Raw genomic sequence first — 20,034 nt, forward strand, 5'->3', positions numbered from 1 at the left:
TGTACAATTGGTGTGTACTGCTGATCAGTACATATCACATGTCAATTCCAGGTTCCAAGGATCAGTCCATGATTCATTTGTCCTGCGAAACAGCAGTGTGCCACACATGATGGGACAACTACAGGGGGACAGAGCTTGGCTCATATGTGAGTGTGTATGACACTGGATCAGTTACATAGCTGACAGCCAGGCTGTATGGAAGTAAAGGTAGTTTGTTCAAGTCCTCTTTCAGCCACTTTTGCAGGTGATTCTGGCTACCCCAACTTGCAATGGCTCCTGACACCTGTGGGGAATCCCAGGACAGATGCAGAAAAGAATTATAATGAGGCCCATGGTCGTACTAGGAGGGTGATAGAGTGGACTATAGGACTCCTGATGGCAAGATTTTGTTGCCTCCATCTCTCTGGGGGACCCCCGTGCTACGTCCCTGACAAGGTGTGTAAGATAGTGCTGGCCTGCTGCATGCTGCACAGTTGCCTGTGAGGAAAGCTATCCCCCTTCTGGAAGAGGAGGGTGCTGTCCAACCAGTCCTCCAGCCTCGGACAGGGGTTTAGAGTGATGTTAAGGAAGAAGAGGGGGAAGATCTCAACTCCAGGACCCAGCTAATCCGGCTATACTTCCAGTGACTCTAAGGTATTGTTCAATGATGCTGATGTCTTCACTGCATAGTTACAGTCTGACTCATGTAATAAGTACTGTGGTGTCTTTTGTCAGTGACAATGCTAAATCATGACTGAAGTGGCATGTGACAGGGAATGCAATTTTAGGTACAATGTGACATAGTTCAGACACTACAATGTGTTGGATCCCCTTCTGCAATAAAAGTGTTATTATGATAGTAACTGGCTAATGCATTCACATTCACAATTGATCTCTCATATTGATGAAGGGCATTTAATTTGAGTGTATAGGTGTATTTATTCAATGGCAATATATACATAAGTCTTGGGACAGTGAAAGGGAGTGGGCACATGGTGAAAAACATACTCAGGTACATATGCTCAGCTGTTGGTTGCTCTGGGGTAGAGTCCATGCGGCCATTGTAAGATGGTGTGATGGCAGTGGCATGTCAATAAGGTAGCTCAGTGGCACACAAGGGAGACAGTTCAGAACAGAGTCACTTCCTGGTGCTGGGCTTGGCTGGTGTTTCAGTGGTATACATGGGTCTGAGGCACCATTTGCGAAGGTACAGCTGGGCTCCAGGGGTAGGGGTGCTGATGCCCTGTGAGTCCTCTGGCAGTGCCACCAGTCCAGTGGATGCTGCAGATGTAGATGGCAGAGCAGTGTCCTGGCTAGTGGTAGGGGCTTGACGGTGGATGGAGGACTCAGGCTCGCTGTGGTACTGGTGCTGCAGCACCCATGCAATGAAGACCATAGTGGCATTGAGCAGTTTCCATTGCTCCATGGCTTCCTCGTTGTGTGCTATCTACAGCCTCTGATTCTGCTTCAGGGTGGCCATGATCTGGCCCATCCTGTCCTGGGTATGGTGGTATGCACCCAGGACCTCAGAAATCACCTCCTAGGCTGCAGCATCCCTCTTTTGGCCACCACCCTGGGCCACTGATGTGCTCCCACTGGCCCTAGGCCACTGTGCTGTGTCCCCTGCACAGGTCTGGCAGTCCCACTTGCACTGGGCCCTTCATCATCCTGCATGGTGGTGGGTGGAGACTCTGGCCTTTGTACATATGGGCAGCCAGTCCATGGCTGGGAAACACTGGTGTGGGGTCATTTGGCCAGAGCTGATGATGGTGACTGTATGTTAGCGGTGTCAGTGTTGTCCTGAGTGGGGCTTCTAGAGGGTGATAGTCCAGGACTGTGGGATGGGCCAGGGATTTCCTCTGTGTCCAGACATCCCTCTGCACTCTCCTGAGTGGGGCCTCTGTCTTCATGAGGAGTACTGGCACTCCTTCACATCTACGTCTGGGTGGCATGGGTGGTAGTGCCTGTGTGTGGGAGAATATACATGTGGGTGTCCTGTACTTTCTCGGAAATTACTGCACTGATCTGCACTATTTTATGCTTATATTCCCCTGTAGTGGCATGCAAGGTCCCTTTGTGTACATTTTGGTTCATTTTTTGTTGGGGTGGAGGTGCATTGTGGGTGCTGTAGTGGCATTGGGATTCAATGCAGGGGTAGGTAACTATGCACAGGGGGCTGGATGGAGATTTGTTTGTGGGATTCTGGGCATAGAGGGGACTTGGATGTGGGTGTTGTGGACTGGTTAGTGGATGGGGTCCTGGTGGTTGTGAGGGGATGGGGTGATCCATGCATTACAGGTGTGGTGACTATTAAGATATTGTAGTTGATTTACCCGAGTACAGTCCACCAGTGAGTCGGTTGAGGCCCTCTGGGTGCAGGATGGCCAGGACCTTCTCCTCCCAGTCAGTGTATTCAGGGGGAGGAGGTGGGGGACCACCACAAGTCTTCTGTATGGCGATGTTGTGCCTGGATGCCATATACTGAACCATCCTGCACAGGTCATTCCATCTCTTTCGTATGTCGTCCCTTGTGAATGGATGGTTTCCCACTGCATTGTCCTTGTTGACTATCCTCTGCCATAGCTCCATCTTCCTGGCCACAGGAGTCTGCTGCACCTGTGCGTCGAAAGGTTCTGGCTCGACCCTGAATATTTCGTCCACCATGGTCCTTAGATCCCTCCCTGTGAAGCGGGGGTGCCATGGTGTGTGTTGTGGGTGGTGTGTTGTAGGTGTATTGGTGAGGGTGCTGTTGTGTGGTTGGGTGTGTTGCTTGTGATAGTGTTTGGGTTATGTATGGGTTTTCGTGGTGTATTTGTGTGTGACGTGTGATGTTGAGTTCAGTGTATGCGTGTTGTGTTGTCAATATCTGTTGTGCTATTGGCATTGCAAAGGATTGGGGGTTGTGTATGTGTGTGTTTGATAGTGTTGTGGATGTGGGTCAGGTGTGTGGGTTTCAAACTTGCCAATGTGTATATTTGTTGTTGGTGGGTCCCATTGCTGGCTGTGGCCACCAATGGTCGTTCAGCATTCACTGTCCACCAAAATGATTGGTGCATCATTATTTGGTGGGTGGAGGATTTGTCTGCATGGCGGTGGCGGGGTGGGGTGTACTGCCTTTCCGCTGTTGTTGGCCCCTGGTGGTGGGTGGAGGTTGCAGGATTTTTGGAGGTTTATCTTTTTGGCATCATTATTCGGCTGCGTGCAGTTCACAGCCACTTGCGGTCTTTTGTTCACCGTCAGCACGGCGGTCGGCGGTGATTACTACCAAGTTCATAATGAGGGCCTAAGTCTTGAGGGATTAATTTGCAGCAGTTAAGAATATGTTGTCAGGGGTTTCATTGTAAGTGAACAATTCCAGTCACAAAGTATATTGACACAAAGTAGTTCTGTTCGTGCCAGGAACTACTGTGGTGATGTGTGCTTTTTGAGAACGGATTTTTTATTTTTTTTGCTTTTTGCCAATGCTTGTTTATTTTTATGCTTCCCATAACCTTGCTGAAAATGGTAACATAGATTTTTCCATTATGAATGTAAATTTTGGAAATACTACCATGCATCCGCACATTTTACTAAATGATGCTTCAAAGAAATGGCACCTAACTTTCATAGTAGTTCAGCAAAATGTTTCTTTCCTAGTTGCATTTTTGTGAACATACTTTGAAAGCAAAGAATAGTAAATTCTACGTTCGAGCTTCTGCAAATATTTGCATTTGATGAGACAGCATTCTGGAAGCATTGAACAGAGCCCCATTTAGTTACACCTTGCAAATGTGTGTACACATATTTGTATTGGGAGCACCGTCAGCAGTGCAGTCAGAGCTTACATTTTCTGAGTGTACTCGCCCTAATAATAAAAGCTTGGCATTAATGAACCATTAATACAAGTTCAAATAGCATCAACATATAGAAAAACATTACCTTAACTGCAGACAATGCCCTTTACTGATCCATAATGTGGTACTGCAAACTGGCAGCCGTTGGCTTTGTGCTGCAGAGGGTTATGCCCACTTGTCACCAGGACAAAATAAATACGAAAATGTGTTTTCCTTGACACCAAACAGTAAGCTAGGCATTAGTCTATGGCATCAGTCTATGGTACTTCCAGACCCCTAGTTGTGTATTTCTTCAGAGCTTTATGCAGTAAATACAAATGATTTAGTCATTTTAAAATATGAAAAACATCTAGACATTACACAAAGAGTTACTATGTGCTGAAATGTAAAGAATATCAGGAATTATAGAAATACAACATTAGAGTTATTTGTGATAACATAATTCTATTAAGGTGTATTGATATTCATACTAAACATATGTTAGTGCAATGATAATAATGATATGTGACATGTTAGTAACATTGTTCGTTTCACTGAATAAGCAGACCAAAAAAAAATAACACAAGTTGATGTCTCAAACCCTGCAGACCATGCAGTACGTTGAAGTCATGTGAGCTCAACTAAAGTATAAAAGGGGCAATGGGTATTTTCACCTCATACTGAATAATTGCAAATAGCAAAACAAAATGCAACACGTTTGTCAAAAATGTATTGTATTTTATAGCAGTAACAGCAAAAATGCTTATATTGTATCAGAACAGAAGATCTCCTGTAAATAATAATGGATTCTTTAATGGATCCACCTAATCAATATACATTGTACTTTGTACAATGTCTCTAGTTATTGGAATATGTGTTGAACAAAACAATGAATGTGCTGTTTTTGGGTTAATCATTCTGGTTACACATATAGTATAAGATACACTGGGTGAATTCTGCAAAATTTTCCTTGGCTTATTGTTTGTTTTCATATCATACAAATGCAAGAATATTTACATACAAAACTGCAGGTAATTCACAAAAGAAAGTACAATTTCCCCAGATTTCATACTGTTCTTACCTAGCGCACTCATAGTTCACAAACAAAATATGAATATGAAAGGAAATGCATAAAATAATGGGAAAAAAAGGAGAATAGCACTAACTGGGTACGATTATGCAATATTATAGGTGACGTCTCTTCCACAGGTAAAAGAAGAGTGCATGTGTTTTTTTATTTATACCAAATATATCCAACAACAGTGCTTGGATGATATTGATACAATGTTCCTACTGCTTTTCCAGATGAAGGAATTTCAGTAGAAAGAACAATCACTTCATGACAATTGTAATTTTAACTTTGGCATTCACTGATCAGCTCCGGGCACAAATTTTCCATTTGTGTGCAGGGTCCCTGCATCGGTTGTGCCGGTTAGGATTACCTTCCCCATTTCTGCTCACCACAGACTCTGGGCACGGCTCCAAGTGCAAATCCATGGATTGTTGCAATATCCCACATATCACACCATGACTGAGTAGAAGTGTGATGTACCCAACATTGGGATAATGTGGTGGTTTAAACCTAGTTCTTTGAAGTGCAGAATAAATAACAAATGCACAGCTGAACGTTGATAGCTAATAATTCTTTGGATACTGTTATTTTTCAGGTGTGTATGACACAGGGATGTACGTATCTGTGTATATATGTGTGTGTGCATGTATATTTGTATATATCAATATATCAATGACTAATATAATTGGTTGCAGGAGGAGTATTTTTCTATCCATGTTTTTTCCTAGGTTTCAGAACATGAACAAGAAGATGTGTTTTCTTTATCCGTCTGTCTATGTCCAATTATATGTTTTCATAATCTATGGGAGTTTTGGGGGTACATCTCAATATATAATGTACAGTGACATGGACTGCCTTTATGTGTTTGTAAATTGCAACTATATACTTTCTATACTGGTTTTGGGTGTTGAACATACCTATATTAGAACAGAGTTATTACTACCTTATGATGTGCAATATAGTACTGCAGTACAGCAGTATGTGGAAACTGGCTAATGAATCCATTTTATTATTTCTCCAGGCCTGACTTCATCCTGTGATACTCAGTGCTGAACAGGCCTGAAAATCATATGCAAAAGGTTGGATGACCTTTATTAAATTAACCCTGACAAACAGCTTGTAATGCAAGGCTTGCTTCAAAGAGACACCTCACGCAACGTGCATTGCTTCATTCATCCAGCAACAGACAGACATCTGAATGTCCACATAGGTCTGAGGAATGGTTTGCAGAAACTGGTTTGGTGATGCCTTGGAAAGTCCCAACTGTGTGAGAAATGTGCAGGTCACACTTGTGATCATCTTGTATCACGCTGGCATCATAAAATGTTGTTCTACTGTGAATGGATAGATGCCTAATATATGTGTAACAACATGCATCACCTGATCAACATCACACCATGTAATTGATGAAGAAATTAACTCTCTGTTGTTCTCATTGAATGATGTATTTTCACATTTTTGTGGTCTTCATGCATAGAAGATTGTATTGGAGTTCCGCAATTCGGACTGCTTGGTCTTGGCCTCTCAAGCCATCAGCTCCTGTGCAGGTATTAAACCGTCTTTCTATATAAACTAAAGACATGCTGGTCTCTGGTTTTGTTCCTACTCTGAAGGAGGCTTCAACAGTAATAGGGCTACTCATGTGGGTGGCATAATCACTGCTGCAAGCCCACTAGTAGTATTTGATTTACAGGCCTAGAGCACACATAGTGCATTTTACTTGGGACTTACAGTAAACCAAATATGCAAATCATGGATAAACCAGTCACCAGTACAATTTACATAGGGATCGCTTGCACTTCAGCACAGATCAACAGTGTAAAGTGAGCCGAGACAATAAACCAGCAAAAACAGAGAACAGCATAGCATAAAAACAGGAGGTCAGAAGGCAAAAAGACAGGAGAAACATGTCAAAAAATGACAAGTCTAATTTTATGCAATAGGCATTTCTGGGATCCATTTGAGGAGGAACACCATTATGTGACGAGAGGTGTTTTCTTGTGCCATGACAGTAAGGAGGGGTGGTCCTTTAGGAGACTACTGAATCATAAGGTGGCTAAGCATTCCACCAATCAGGAAAAAAGGGTTCCTTGACAATTTCATCCGATGATGGCTTTATGGCATGCCAAAAGTGTTTGCTTAAAATACATCAGGTCTGATTGACAAAGGGGAAACTTTCACTGTTGTGCACGTTTACTATTTGTTTTGGCATTCCCAAACTAAACGTTTTAACATTACTAAAAACAATTTTATGACTGGAGAGACTCTGCACTCATGGCATAGACAAATACAAAAAGGCTGAGCTGTCCTATTTGTTTAAGCCCTGAGTTATCCACCCTGAGTGAAGACTCTCTGCAGGTCTACAATTTCAACAAGACCTTTCTTTTTGCAACTTCATCTTCAAAAATGCCATACGCAAGCTGAATAACAGGGGTAGAAATACACATCCTTGATTTAAGCCTTGGTTTATCATCATTTTTTTACAAATAAATGAGTTATGACATTTTATAAGCTTGCTCTGCAGAGGAGCCCTGTCCCCACCATCAAATTAAGCTTTATCATATCAAGAAGGTATGTATTAAATAATTATTTATTGGTGTGGACAGTTGAAGAACCAATACTAATGGATTAAGCATACTATAATTAATTTCATAACTTTGTTTGAAAATCAAATTTATAACTAGAAAGAAAGCTTCTGCTGTTTCATCAAAATGTCAATATTTTATTAATGGCCTCAAGGAATATAGGTCCACATTATAACATTTTTAAGACTATGGTGTGCATTTCACAATTCCCTTCCTTTCCGTAACCACTTAATTGCCTTGCCTTAGGCACCACAGGCAAAAGCGTCTGACAGCTGGATGAGAGCCCCTTTTACGGCTGAGCTAATCATGATGTGCAGTCCTTCTGACCTAACTGTGGTGGCTAAAGCTCCACACTTCAGTTGGCAAATTGGGAGAGATTTAAGAATGAAACTCATGTTTTTAATGCTTTTCATGTATCCTTTCACCATGTACCCACTGTTACCAATCCTCCCATTGCTCCAGGGCCTGGTCCAACACGGAAATCAGCCCTGTCATCACTGGAACAGAAGGTACGTCCCAGGCATTCCTGTTACCCTTGGAGTTGTAGCATCACAGGAATATTGGAATCGAGCATGGCTCAACAGTGTTTGCCAACACCAACATACTGCTGCACAATGCTGAAGTGTATAATGGTGTAGTTAAAAAATTTATCAGAACGAAGAGACCTTGAGATACAAGTAGCACCCATTAATCTGGGATGGACTGCCTTCATGGCAATGGACACCTGCACAAAAAAGTTCAACAATCACAAAAAGCAATGTGTCTGCACCGCTGTATGCAATAATGTAGCCAAAATATCTAAAGTATCAACTGAAACAGTATACCAAAATGAAACAAACAATCCAATGATAATGTAGCAACTACACTACAACATGCTGCAGGTGGGTGCATACCAAATGTACTACAATTATTAATGGTGAACTGCAAACATGGCAGAGATGTATGAAGGTCACATGTCCCCTTGGCGTGTGTAATATATCACAAACATGAGATCCCATGTAACTACAGAGTGGCAGGTTCTGTATGTAATGCATATTGTTGACACACCGTTTCAAAATAAACACACATGGAATATCCAGTCACAAGACAGAAACCTATATGATTTTGGTGTAAGTGCCCAGTAACAACATGAATGCTTGCACCAAGATGAATATGTCCATCACAAATGTACAACACTCATGTATGCATTTAAAACAAATATCTAAAATATACAGCCTGTGTTTGTCAGTGTCACAAACAAGAGTAAGTGCATGGCTCACCCATATCCAAAAATGACATCATCAGAAAACAATTAGTAACAATGGAAAATTAAGGCCAGGACAAAGGCATTATCAAAATAACCTCTTAATGTATGGATGCGATAAGTCTCTCAATGATAATTCTGAAAAGTCCATCAGAATAAATACACAAAGGTGTTAGTCCATGTGGGCCACAATGGCTTTCAGGCCCATCTCTTGCCTCCTAAATTCACTGCCTGAACAAACATCCTCTGGAAGGCGAATCTATGGGACAAAAAGCAGGCACCTCAATGATGTTAGTAGTCGGTCCTTGGGTTTGTATTTGGGAGTGTGGGTTTTAGTAGAGTTGGGTTTGGGATTACAAGGGGTAGGTTTGGTAGAGGTGGTTTAGGATTTGGAAGGGTGCATTTATGTTTGAAAGGGGGTGTGAAAGGGGTGGTTTGGGAGGTGGAAGGGATTGAAATATGTTTGGGAGGGGTGGTTTGGTTTTGGAAGAGGTCAGGGCCAGGGAAAAAAGTAGGTGCTCCATTAGAAAAAGGGTAGGGTGGTCTTCAGGGAGTTAGGTTTGAGAGGGAGTGGGTGTGGATGTGTCTGTTGTGCATGTGTATGTTGAAGGTGTGGGTGCCTTGAGGGTCTGCTGGATGTGGTGTATATTTAAATTTGTAGATCTTACAGATTGTGGGTGAGTGTGTGTGTGTGGGTGTGTGTATAGTGGATGTGATATGTGTTGGTGTGGTGTCTGTGGGTGTGCTGATGCAGGTGTGTGTGTTGGTGGGTGCACTGACTGGGGTGTAAGTGAGGTGTGTGTGGGTGTTGGAGTTATGGTGGGTGTTACATCTGTGGGTATGCTGGTTGTTGGGATGTGTTGTTGTATCATAGTGGGCATGAAGCCTTTGGGTATGGTGGTGTTTGTGGTGTCTGAATGTATGTGTCTTGGTTTTTTTGCTGTGTCAGTGTTAGGATGTGCTGCTTGCGTTTGTTGATGTGAGTGCCTGCATATGTTTGCATGTGCTTTGTATAGGACTGGGTGGACGGATTTGGGATGGGTCAGGGGTGGGAGCGTGGGAATGAGGTTGGGGTGGGTGGGAGTTTGTGGTCAATGAGGAGGCCAGACCCTGGAGCGACCGCTGTAGGCCAGACAGGGCACAGTGAATGCCATCTAGGTAAGCAAGCATCTCAGTGTTGTGAGCAGCCCTTGGATGGCATTTAGAAGTTCAATCTGGCCTACAGCGATCATCCATAATAGGTTAACAGCCTCCTGATTGCATACAGCTTGGGACACTGGGGCAGGGGCAGAGGAGCCTGCATCAAAGGTGACACTGCCCCTTTTAGGGGAACAGTTACGACCAACTGGGGGGGGGGCAAAAAGAAGGGTAGAGATTGGAATGGGGCCAAATGAAGACGAAGGTGACAGAGGCCTCTGAGGAAGATGTAAAATGACTTGTTGCCTCCTGGCCAGTCCCCTCATCGTCTGTGCCACTGGGTCTCTTGGTGTCGGTGGTGTCCACAGCTGATTCCCGGTTGCCAGATACATCCCACCGATGTGGCCACTGTCACCTTTGCTTTGCCCAGTAGATGCTGGAAAAACAGATACAACCGTTGTAGGGTATCTGTGAAAATACAATTGAATGTCAATGTAAATCACACAACATTTGCAACAAGTACCTTAATCCCCATCTCAGCTCCCATATCATGTATGCCTTTGTCACATATGTACTTGTAGTACATTCCATGACAAAAGGTTTCAACACCATGAGTAAACACATAGGCCTAAAGACAGCTCTGAACCACTGTAGTACAGAGCTAAAATTGATTCACTTCTTCCAAAGGGTAAGTTTTTGGGATTTAAATTGTCTGGTCGAGATGAGAAACCACAATATCTATGTGATGTAAACTTCCTTATGCAAATGCCCCTTTAAGTAAAACATTGCTCTTCTCTCCATCATTAATTTCTCCTCTAAACTGGACTAAGGATACGAAACTGTTGCCTGTGGAATGTACATATCTCTCACCAATGTGGACACATTCCTGTTTGTTGCAATCAACGCAGTTTGGCAGATCAAATTATGGTCCTCATTACAACTTTGGCAGTAACTGCCGCCTATTGCCACAGCAACGGCCGCCAACATACCGTTGCCGTGGCTACCAGCCACCCACTTAAATTATGACCGTCGATGGAATTCCGCTATTAGGCTGGCGGTATACAGTTGACGGTCATGTAAGTGGACGGCGGAAAGGTGGCGCTGCTGTCAGCAGCAGCGCCACGCCAGCAAAACACCGCTGACCGTATTGTGAGCAATGATACAGCCTGGCAGTGTTTTGCTGGTGGAAGCTGCTGCTGACAGCAGCGCTGCATCCCGTCTCCTGCCAGAGGACCACCTGCAAGCAGGTAAGTTGGGTTCTCTGACAGGAGATGGTGCTGGGGGGTGTTGTGTGATGGTGTTGTGTGTGTGTGTGGGGGGGTGTATCTGTTTTTGTATGCGTGCATGTGGTTGTTTGTTGCGTTGAATGCACGTGTGAATGACTGAATGTGATTGTACCTGTATGTTGTGTGCTGTGAATGCGGGTGTGTGACAATGTATGTTAGTGTGTGGGTATGTATGTGTGCATGCATGGGCGGATGTGGTTATGTGTGTGTGCATGAGTGTTTATGTGTGAGGGTGTGTAAATGTGCGGGGGCAGGAGAGGGAGGGGGATGGTGAGGGAGGGCTCTCGGGAGGGGGAGGGGGAGACCTCTATCAGTGTCAGGGAAGATATTCCATGACACTGATAGAGCATACCGCCATGGTTTTGTGGTGGTACGCTTGCAACGGAAACCATGGTGGTAGGCGGGGTCATAATCCAGAGGGTGGGATTGTGACGGCCGTCTGGCTGGAGATTGAAGTCTCCAGCCCAGCGGCCATTACCAACCTGACAGACTGAGTGGTACATTGGCGGTTTGGCTGGAGCCAAACCGCCAATGTCATAATTTGGGAAAAGGTACCGCCAGCCTGTTGGCAGTACCTTTCCCCAAATTACAGCAGACCGCCAGGGTCGTAATGAGGGCCTATGTTAGTGATCACAGACTGGCTTACAGACACATTTGTGAAGGCCTAAGGACTCAGGTCCACATTAATGTTCTGGAAGTTTGCAAGACAAACTACTTTAAACATGTCAGATGAGGAATTATGCCACTGTACAGAGAATATCAATATTTTTGGTGAAGATGCATGTTCTTATGTTGTCAAAACACCAACCTACCAATTTTATCTCTGACATGTCAGCAGTATTTTAATTGTACAAATTTCCACGGTTACCAGTAATGGAGCCTACATTCAATACACACATTTGTCACGTAGCATCCCACCTGACCCAATCATGACATGGGTCATGTTTTCTGAAACTGTCCCTCATGTGATGCTGAAAATGCTGACAATCCCTTTATTTGCTTGCAGCCATGTGTCTGGCCACAACAGTAATTGTGTTTTGAGGAGGAATATAATGTCATCCTTCAGCACAAAGCAATACAACATACAAAGCATCCAACACTGTCAGGTCAACTAACACCTTCAGAAATCCTCATGGGTTTTGGATGTGGGTCTACCTCAATGTGGATAGCATACAACATAGCTGGAAAGCAACAAGATTAAAACACAACAAAATCTACAGACAGTGACTTACCCCCTTGTTGCTTCTGTTCGGTCCTCAACTGCCCATGAAGCTCGGAGTAAGCCAATGCGAAAAAGTGGTCCATTAGAGGAATCAGGGTACAGAGCACCCACCTAGATCACTGGGAGGACTGCTTGACTTGGATCTCAGCTGACTTGCGTGTTGTCTGACACCAGCCCTCCAACCTTTTCTGACAGTGAGGGCTATGCCGCGTGTGGAACCCCAGGGTCCACACCTTCTTTGTGATGGCCTTCCAAATCACCTGCTTCTGATGGGCATTGACCTATATCGATGACATAAAAGAACAAGAAAAGACTGTGTTTCTGTTTGGCAGTACTCCTGTGACATTCGATTTTAGATAGACACACATACATTCACCAAAGAGTTACTTCATTGTTTTACCAGCAAATTGTTACAGGTAGATCTGAAATACTGATCTGCAATGATGTCATGTGCACCATCAATACTTACTAGCTTCTCATGTTACCTAATCAGGCCTACAACATCATCTTAGCTAGAACCACTAAATGCCAAACCATTTGTAAAATCCTTGCACATAATCACACTCACGGCTACATTGCCTTCCTGCCTAAACTCACAAGAGTTGGAACCCATGTGAGTAAGGGAAGGATAGAAGGGCTGCTAAGTGTCAATGAGAGAAGGGATTTATGAGTTGAATGAAAAAGTGTGTCATGGAATGGGACAGACTGGGATGGATGGTTGTGAGCCAGTGTAATCTGAACTTTCTGCACATGAAATAACTTATATGTGGCTCTATGACAGGTTTAAACCATACAGAACAACCTAATACACATAGGCCTTCATTACAACCCTGGCGGTCGGTGTTAAAGTGGCGGTAAGACCGCCAACAGGCCGGCAGTAAAAAAAAATGGAATCACGACCATGGCAGAAACCGCCAACATAGACAGCCACTTTAACACTTCGACCGCCACGGCGGTAGAAACAAACAGCTTGGCGGTCACCGCCAACATACAGGCGGACAGAAGACAATGTACCGCCCACACTATTATGAGAGGCCAATCCACCACCTTTTCTGGGGCGGAACCAACGCAAACAAAAACACGGCGGAAACAGGACTTGGAAGAGAAAACACTCACCTCTACACATTCCACGAGGAACCAGGATGCCATGGAGCCAGAACTCCAAATACTCCCTGTGATAGTATTTCTGCTCCTCTACCAGGAGCACGAAAGAAGGCGGCGACGACCACAGTGAGAACTGCACCTACAACACAGGGGAGGGGGAGGGAAAAGAGAGTGACACACACACGCAACATGCAAAACCCCCACCCTCACCCACAACAACATACACACAAATACATGATACAACATTATATTTACACCCCCCACCTCCCTGGAAGAACGCAAGGACAAAAGGAAATGATTGTAACGATTGTAATAAATAAAAATCCATTAGTCAAAACTTGAAATACAGTATAAACAATTATGTACATCAAGTACACAAGTCTGGATAGTGCACCACTCATAGTCCGTGGACCACTGGGCCCAAAATGCATGGGCGAGGCCCACACTAGATACCAGACATCGAACGGAGAGAACACTACAGGGGCATCAGATCAAAATGAAACAGGCATCTCAGTGCGAAGGGAAGGGGGGGGGCACCTCAGCCGGATGAGTGCATAACGCCAGCTCCACGAGGGGGCTCCATGTCCATTGATGTATCCTGGGGAGTGCAAAACCACAGTCTCTCAAGTCTCTCCAGTGGGTGGTTTGCCCACTGCTCTATCCTGGGGAGTGCAAAGCCACAGTCTCTCAAGTCTCTCCAGTGGGTGATTTGCACACGGCTCTATCCTGGGGAGTGCAAAGGCACAGTCTCTCAAGTCTCTCCAGTGGGTGGTTTCACCACTGCTCTATCCTGGGGAGTGCAAAGCCACAGTCTCTCAAGTGGATAACAGTCTCCACTGGTTCTGGAGGGGGCTTTGTGCCAAAGTGCTTCATCCTGCCAAGGACTGCGGTAGTGGATGTGATTCTCAGCTGGTTCTGGAGGGGGCTTGGTGCCCAGAGTGCTTCATCCTGCCAAGGACTGAGGTAGTGGATGTGATTCTCCACTGGTTCTGGAGGGAGCTCGGTGCCCAGAGTGCTTCATCCTGCCAAGGACTGAGCTAGTAGATGTGATACTCCACTGACGGTGGTGCAACATGCAAGCTGCCCAGGATCCTGGAACTGACCACCAGCCTCAGACGACTGGCTACTGGGGATGGCAGCCATGTCTGTGGTGGTGCCACTGGCTCAGGATGTCGTGGGCCGCTGGCGGTGCTGGCGGTGGTGTCAGTAGCGGCGGTGCTTGTGGCTGTCTCAGTGGCATCAGTGCTGGTGGCAGTGTCAGTGACTGCGGTGCTGGTGGCGGTGCATGTGGCGGTGCAGGTGGCGGTGCTGGTGTCGGTCTTGTCCGCCGTGCAGGTTGGCGTCCACGTGGACCTGCCCTTGATTTTCTGGTCCTTCCCCACCTTGGATGGTGGCGCAGCTGTCTTGCCACTATCCACTTTCGTTTTGCCTAAGCACTTGGTGGCAGGTGTTTTCGCCTTCTCCCTCCAGGATGTGGACAACGTTTTTACTTTTGGAGGTGGCGGAATGTCCTTGCCCTCGCTCCATGGAACACTGGCAGCCCTGTTGCTTTGCGCACTCCAAAAGCCCGCAGTTGCTGTCACCACTGTGCCCGGTGATGTGGTGGCTGAGGTGTGGGGTTGGGACCTGGAAAGGCGGGCTGTAGGGGATGGACGGGGTGGTGTAGGGAAGAGGTCAACATTAGATAGGAAAAGCTTTTTAGACAGACTGGGACGGGTAGATGGAGGGGGTTTGGGAGTGGAGGAAGAGGTAGTGGTTGTAGGAGGTGTACGTTTGCTGACTTTGGGTGAAGGTGCATGGGCTGGAGTCTGTTGTGAGGTGGATGGCTGTTGGGTGGATGTGTAGCTGCGTTTGTGTACTTTGGGAGGAGGGCTCACAGACACACTGGTAGAGGACACAGCGGATGTGTGAATGGTATTGGGGGTGGTGAGTGCACGTGACCGGTGTGTGGTGATGGGCGTGCTGGTGATGGAGGTAGTGGCTGAAGATGTAGTGCATGCAGGTGTGAGTGGAGACAAGACAGGGAGGGAGGAGGACGATGTAGAGGAGGGGGACACAGTGGAGGCAGGGGATATTGGTATGTGTATATGGGTATGATGCTTGTGTGAGTGCCTGTGGGGTGTGTGGTGCTTAGGTTTGCCAGAGCCACCCTTGTGTGTTGAGGTGTGTGCATGCTGGTCTGATGGTGTGCTTGGGATAGGCTGAGGTACAGGGGATTGGGTCTGGGTGGAGGAAGTTGGAGGGGGGAGACTGGACACGGACAATGGCTGCCATCAGTGCTGAGGCCAGAGCCTGAAATGCTCTCTTTTGGGCTGCCTGGCCAGAATGAATGCCCTCCAGGTATGCATTTGTTTGTTGCAAATGCCTCTCAACACCCTAGATGGCATTCAGAATGGTTGACTGCCCAACAGTGAGGGATCTCAGGAGGTCAATAGCCTCCTCACTGAGGGCAGCAGGGCTGACTGGGTCAGGGCCTGAGGTGCCTGGGGCGAAGGAGATGCCCACCCTCCTGGGTGAGCGGCCACGGGACACACGCTGAGGGGCTGCTGGGAGGGCGGTGCTGGTGGGGGGTGGCGGCTGTACCTGTTGATGTGGGGGGCATAGAGGGACCCGCCACCGCAAGGGAGCTCCCATCAGAGGAAGAGTCGCTGATGTCACCTCCCGTCCCCACCGTCGAGCTCCCCTCGCCCTCCGTCCCACTGGTGGCTTGAGACTCCATTCTCTCACCCTCCAGGGCCATGTGGGATGCAGTTCCCTCCTGCTCCAGTGTAACTGCTCCTCCGCCTGATGATGCTAATACACACAAGAACAGGGAGACCACAAAAAGTGGGGGAAAGACAGAAGAAAGACATGTTCAGTACATGCAATACCGCTACCGTTGGCAGACACTACAAACACATCAGCCCTCTGCACTACGCCATGCACTTACAGTTCCCTAATTAATCACAGGGACATAGGGTACAAGGCCTATGCCCAATTGCTGCACACATGGAAGTCACAGGAGCCTGACTAAGTGTAGTTGGCTCTTACCACTGGTGGGGTTGGGGTGCCACATAGCCTGCCTCACAAAGGGATTTTGCCTACAAAACTCACCCTGGCCTAGGGGAACCCAGAGCCCACCTCCCCCACCCAGACACCTCGTAATACCCGCAGAGTCAGATGGATGTGACTGTACTCACCCCCTTGTGGCTGCTGTGATGCCCTCAAGCGCCCACCCAACTCCTGATATGCTACCGCCAGGATCCAGAACATCAGGGGGGTCATGGTCCACATTGGGAGGCCATCCCCAGCTGGGCCTCCGCCGTCTTCTTGCTCCAGCAGTGAATGTCCTCCCATCTTTCACAGCAGTGGGTGCTCTGTCTGTGGTGGACCCCCAAGGTCCGGACGTCCTTGGCGATGGCACGCCAAATATCCTTCTTCTGGTGGGCGCTGACCTAGAGGAATAGTACAGGGGAAAAGGATAATCTTTAACCGTCCGGACCATCACAGTCATTGACCCACGTTCCCATCCATGCCCTGACGCACATACACTCACCGTCCGCTCATGCAGGCCTCAGTCCCCCCCCTGTATCTTCCATCCACACCACTCCAAACAGGCATTGCCCATACAGCATGCTCACAGAGTACTCACCTGTTTGTCTGGAGGACCGTAGAGTAGCGTGTACTGGGGGAGGACCCCATCCACTAACTTCTCCAATTCCTCCGAAGTGAAGGCAGGGGCCCTTTCCCCAGACACATGAGCCATTGTCGCTTCCAGACTGAGGTCACAGCAGCACTTGCAGTGTAGGTCCTCTCCTGTCGAAGGTCAGGAATCAAGTGAGAGAACAGACACAAAATGGCAGTCACGTCCGCGCCGGTGCGTACCGTCACCGCCGGCGTACATCGCCATTGGCTCCTGGGACCCATAGGGTACAATGTTAACCAATGCAGGATTGCGCCGCGGTCTTCGACTGCCTACAGCAATGGTGTACAATGCCAGCGCAGTTACCTCATATCCCCTTGTCGCACCTTAGCAGGTCAGGCAGCTGCCATTTCAGGGGGCAACATGGCATACATTTTAAATGTGTCACACATATCTAGGCCTTGCATACACACAGTGACAGGCACATTGCAGATTGACAAATGTGTGCAATACATTTTTTTTTTTACTACCTCAGTGTTGGCTGACTCTCTGCTCACTGTTCTCGTCCATAGGGCATGTCCGCTGGGGCAGGTGAGGAGATGGCGGCATCCTCCGGTGTACAGATCGCTGGTGGACCTGTCGACTATGGAAGAGAGACACGTAATAGTCATCTACAGACTTTATCGTGCAACAATCCATGAACTGTGTGCCCAGTTGGAGCCAGACCTGATGTCAGCTATCCGTACTCCATTTACTGGCAAGTGGGTCTTTCCAAACAACAGTGGCCATTGCATCAGGGATGTCCCAGCCTATGTTCTCAAACGTGTTTTCCAGAGTGTTGTCTGCCCTGCTGAAACACATGCGCAGCTACATCGTTTTCCCTCAGGTGGAGGATTTGCCCACAGTGAAAGGTGACTTCTATGCCCTGGGACATATCCCCAACATCAAAGGTGCCAATGATGGGACACATGTGGTATTGGTACCCCCCTGCAGGAGTGAACAGGTGTACAGAAACCGGAAGAGCTACCATTCAACGAATGTGCAGATGGTGTGTTTGCCCGACCAGTACATCTCCCCTGTGAATGCCAAGTTTCCAGGCTCAGTGCATGACGCTTACATTTTGAGGAATAGCAGCATCCCTTATGTGATGGGGCAACTCCAGATGCACTGTGTGTGGCTAGTAGGTGAGGACAAGGACCCTATACCGTGTGAATAGTTGTCTGGGTCTGGGGTTGTCCCTAAGGGTTAGTGTGTGTCTAACAGTTGTCCCTTAACATTTGCAGGTGACTCTGGTTACCCCAACCTGCCATGGCTACTTACCCCAGTGAGAAATCCAGGACAAGGGCAGAGGAACGCTATAATGAGGCACATGGGCGAACTAGGAGAGTGATCGAAAGGTCCTTCGGCCTCCTGAAGGACAGGTTCCGGTGCCGCCATATGACAGGTGGTTCTCTCTACTACTCAACAAAGAAGGTGTGCCAGATCATCGTGTCCTGCTGTATGATGCGCAACCTGGCTTTGTGAAGACAGGTGCCTTTTCTGCAGGAGGATGGTCCAGAAGGAGGTCTTGTGGCAGCTGTGGAGCCTGTGGACAGTGAAGAAGAGGAGATAGAAGAAGAGAATATCGACAACAGAAACAACATTATCCAGCAATACTTCCAGTGAGACACAGGTAAGAAGATATCACTGCCTCCCACATCTCATACAATTGTTAGACCTATCATATGTCTGTCACTTTCACCCAGTGTATGGACCTTGACTTGTCACTTTGCCTTTCCATTTCACAGATGTGGGTCCCACTGTGTGACCTCTGCTGTATTACCTCATGGACTAGAGCTGTTTACATCGGTATGTTGACAATACAATTGACAATGCTATATTCCATAGTTATTGCAAAGACACATTTGTGAAAGCACAGACTGACTCCAGATTTTTTTGTGATTCAAGTGTGTTTATTTCAGTGCAAATTAGTGGAGGGTGTTGTAAAATGGGCAGGGGTGATGGTGGAGGATTGTCCATGGCAGAGTCCAGTCTATTTGTTTCACAGGTGCATTGTCCAAAGGGGCATAGGAAGTGGAGCTAGGGCAGTTGATGGATGGACAGGGTGACGAAGTGGGACAGAAGGATGACATTCAGGGTGGTCTCATTTCCTGGCGGGGGTCGTGGCATTGTTCTTTGTCTTTGTCCTGGATCTCAGTGACCGTTTGCGGGGTGGTTCTCCATCTGCTGGGGGTGGGGTGCTGGTGTCGTGGTCCTGTGGCGGTGCCTCCTGTACACTAACGCCGGCGGAGGTGGTGGACTGTTCATGATCCAGGCTAGTCTCAGGGGCCCCTTGTTGTGCCACAGTGTACCTCCTGGTGTTCACAAGGTCCTTCAGCACCCCTACGATGGTGACCAGAGTGGTGTTGATGGACTTGCGTTCTTTCCTGATCCCCAGATACTGTTCCTCCTGCAGCCGCTGGGTCTCCTGAAACTTGGGCAGTACCGTTGCCATCGTCTCCTGGGAATGATGGTACGCTCCCATGATGTTGGAGAGGGCCTTGTGGAGAGTGGGTTCCCTGGGCCTGTCCTCCCCCTGTCGCACAGCAGTCCTCCCAGTTCCCCTGTTTTCCAGTTCCTCTGTCTCCTGAACCGTGTGCCCACTGCCACTGCCCCCAGGTTCCTGATTTTCTTGGGTTGGTGGGTTTGCCTGGGTTCTCTGTAGTGGTGAACACACTGCTGCTTGACGTGTCCTGGGGACAGAGGTATGGGCCTGCTGGGTGGGTGCTGTGCTGGTGTTTCCTGAGGGGGGTGTCTCTGTGGTGGCATGTGCCAGTGTGAGGGGAACCGACTGTCCCGAGGTCCCAGATGGGCCGGGATGGTCATCTTGATCCAGTTGGACAGAGCTGCTGTCATCACTGTGGGCCTCTTCTGTGGGGGGAGTGGACATGTCTGGAACCTCCTGTCCGGTGACGTTGGGTAGGGGTTCTGCA

The sequence above is a fragment of the Pleurodeles waltl genome, chromosome 2_1 (genome assembly GCF_031143425.1).
Source record: "Pleurodeles waltl isolate 20211129_DDA chromosome 2_1, aPleWal1.hap1.20221129, whole genome shotgun sequence".
NCBI lineage: Eukaryota > Metazoa > Chordata > Amphibia > Caudata > Salamandridae > Pleurodeles > Pleurodeles waltl.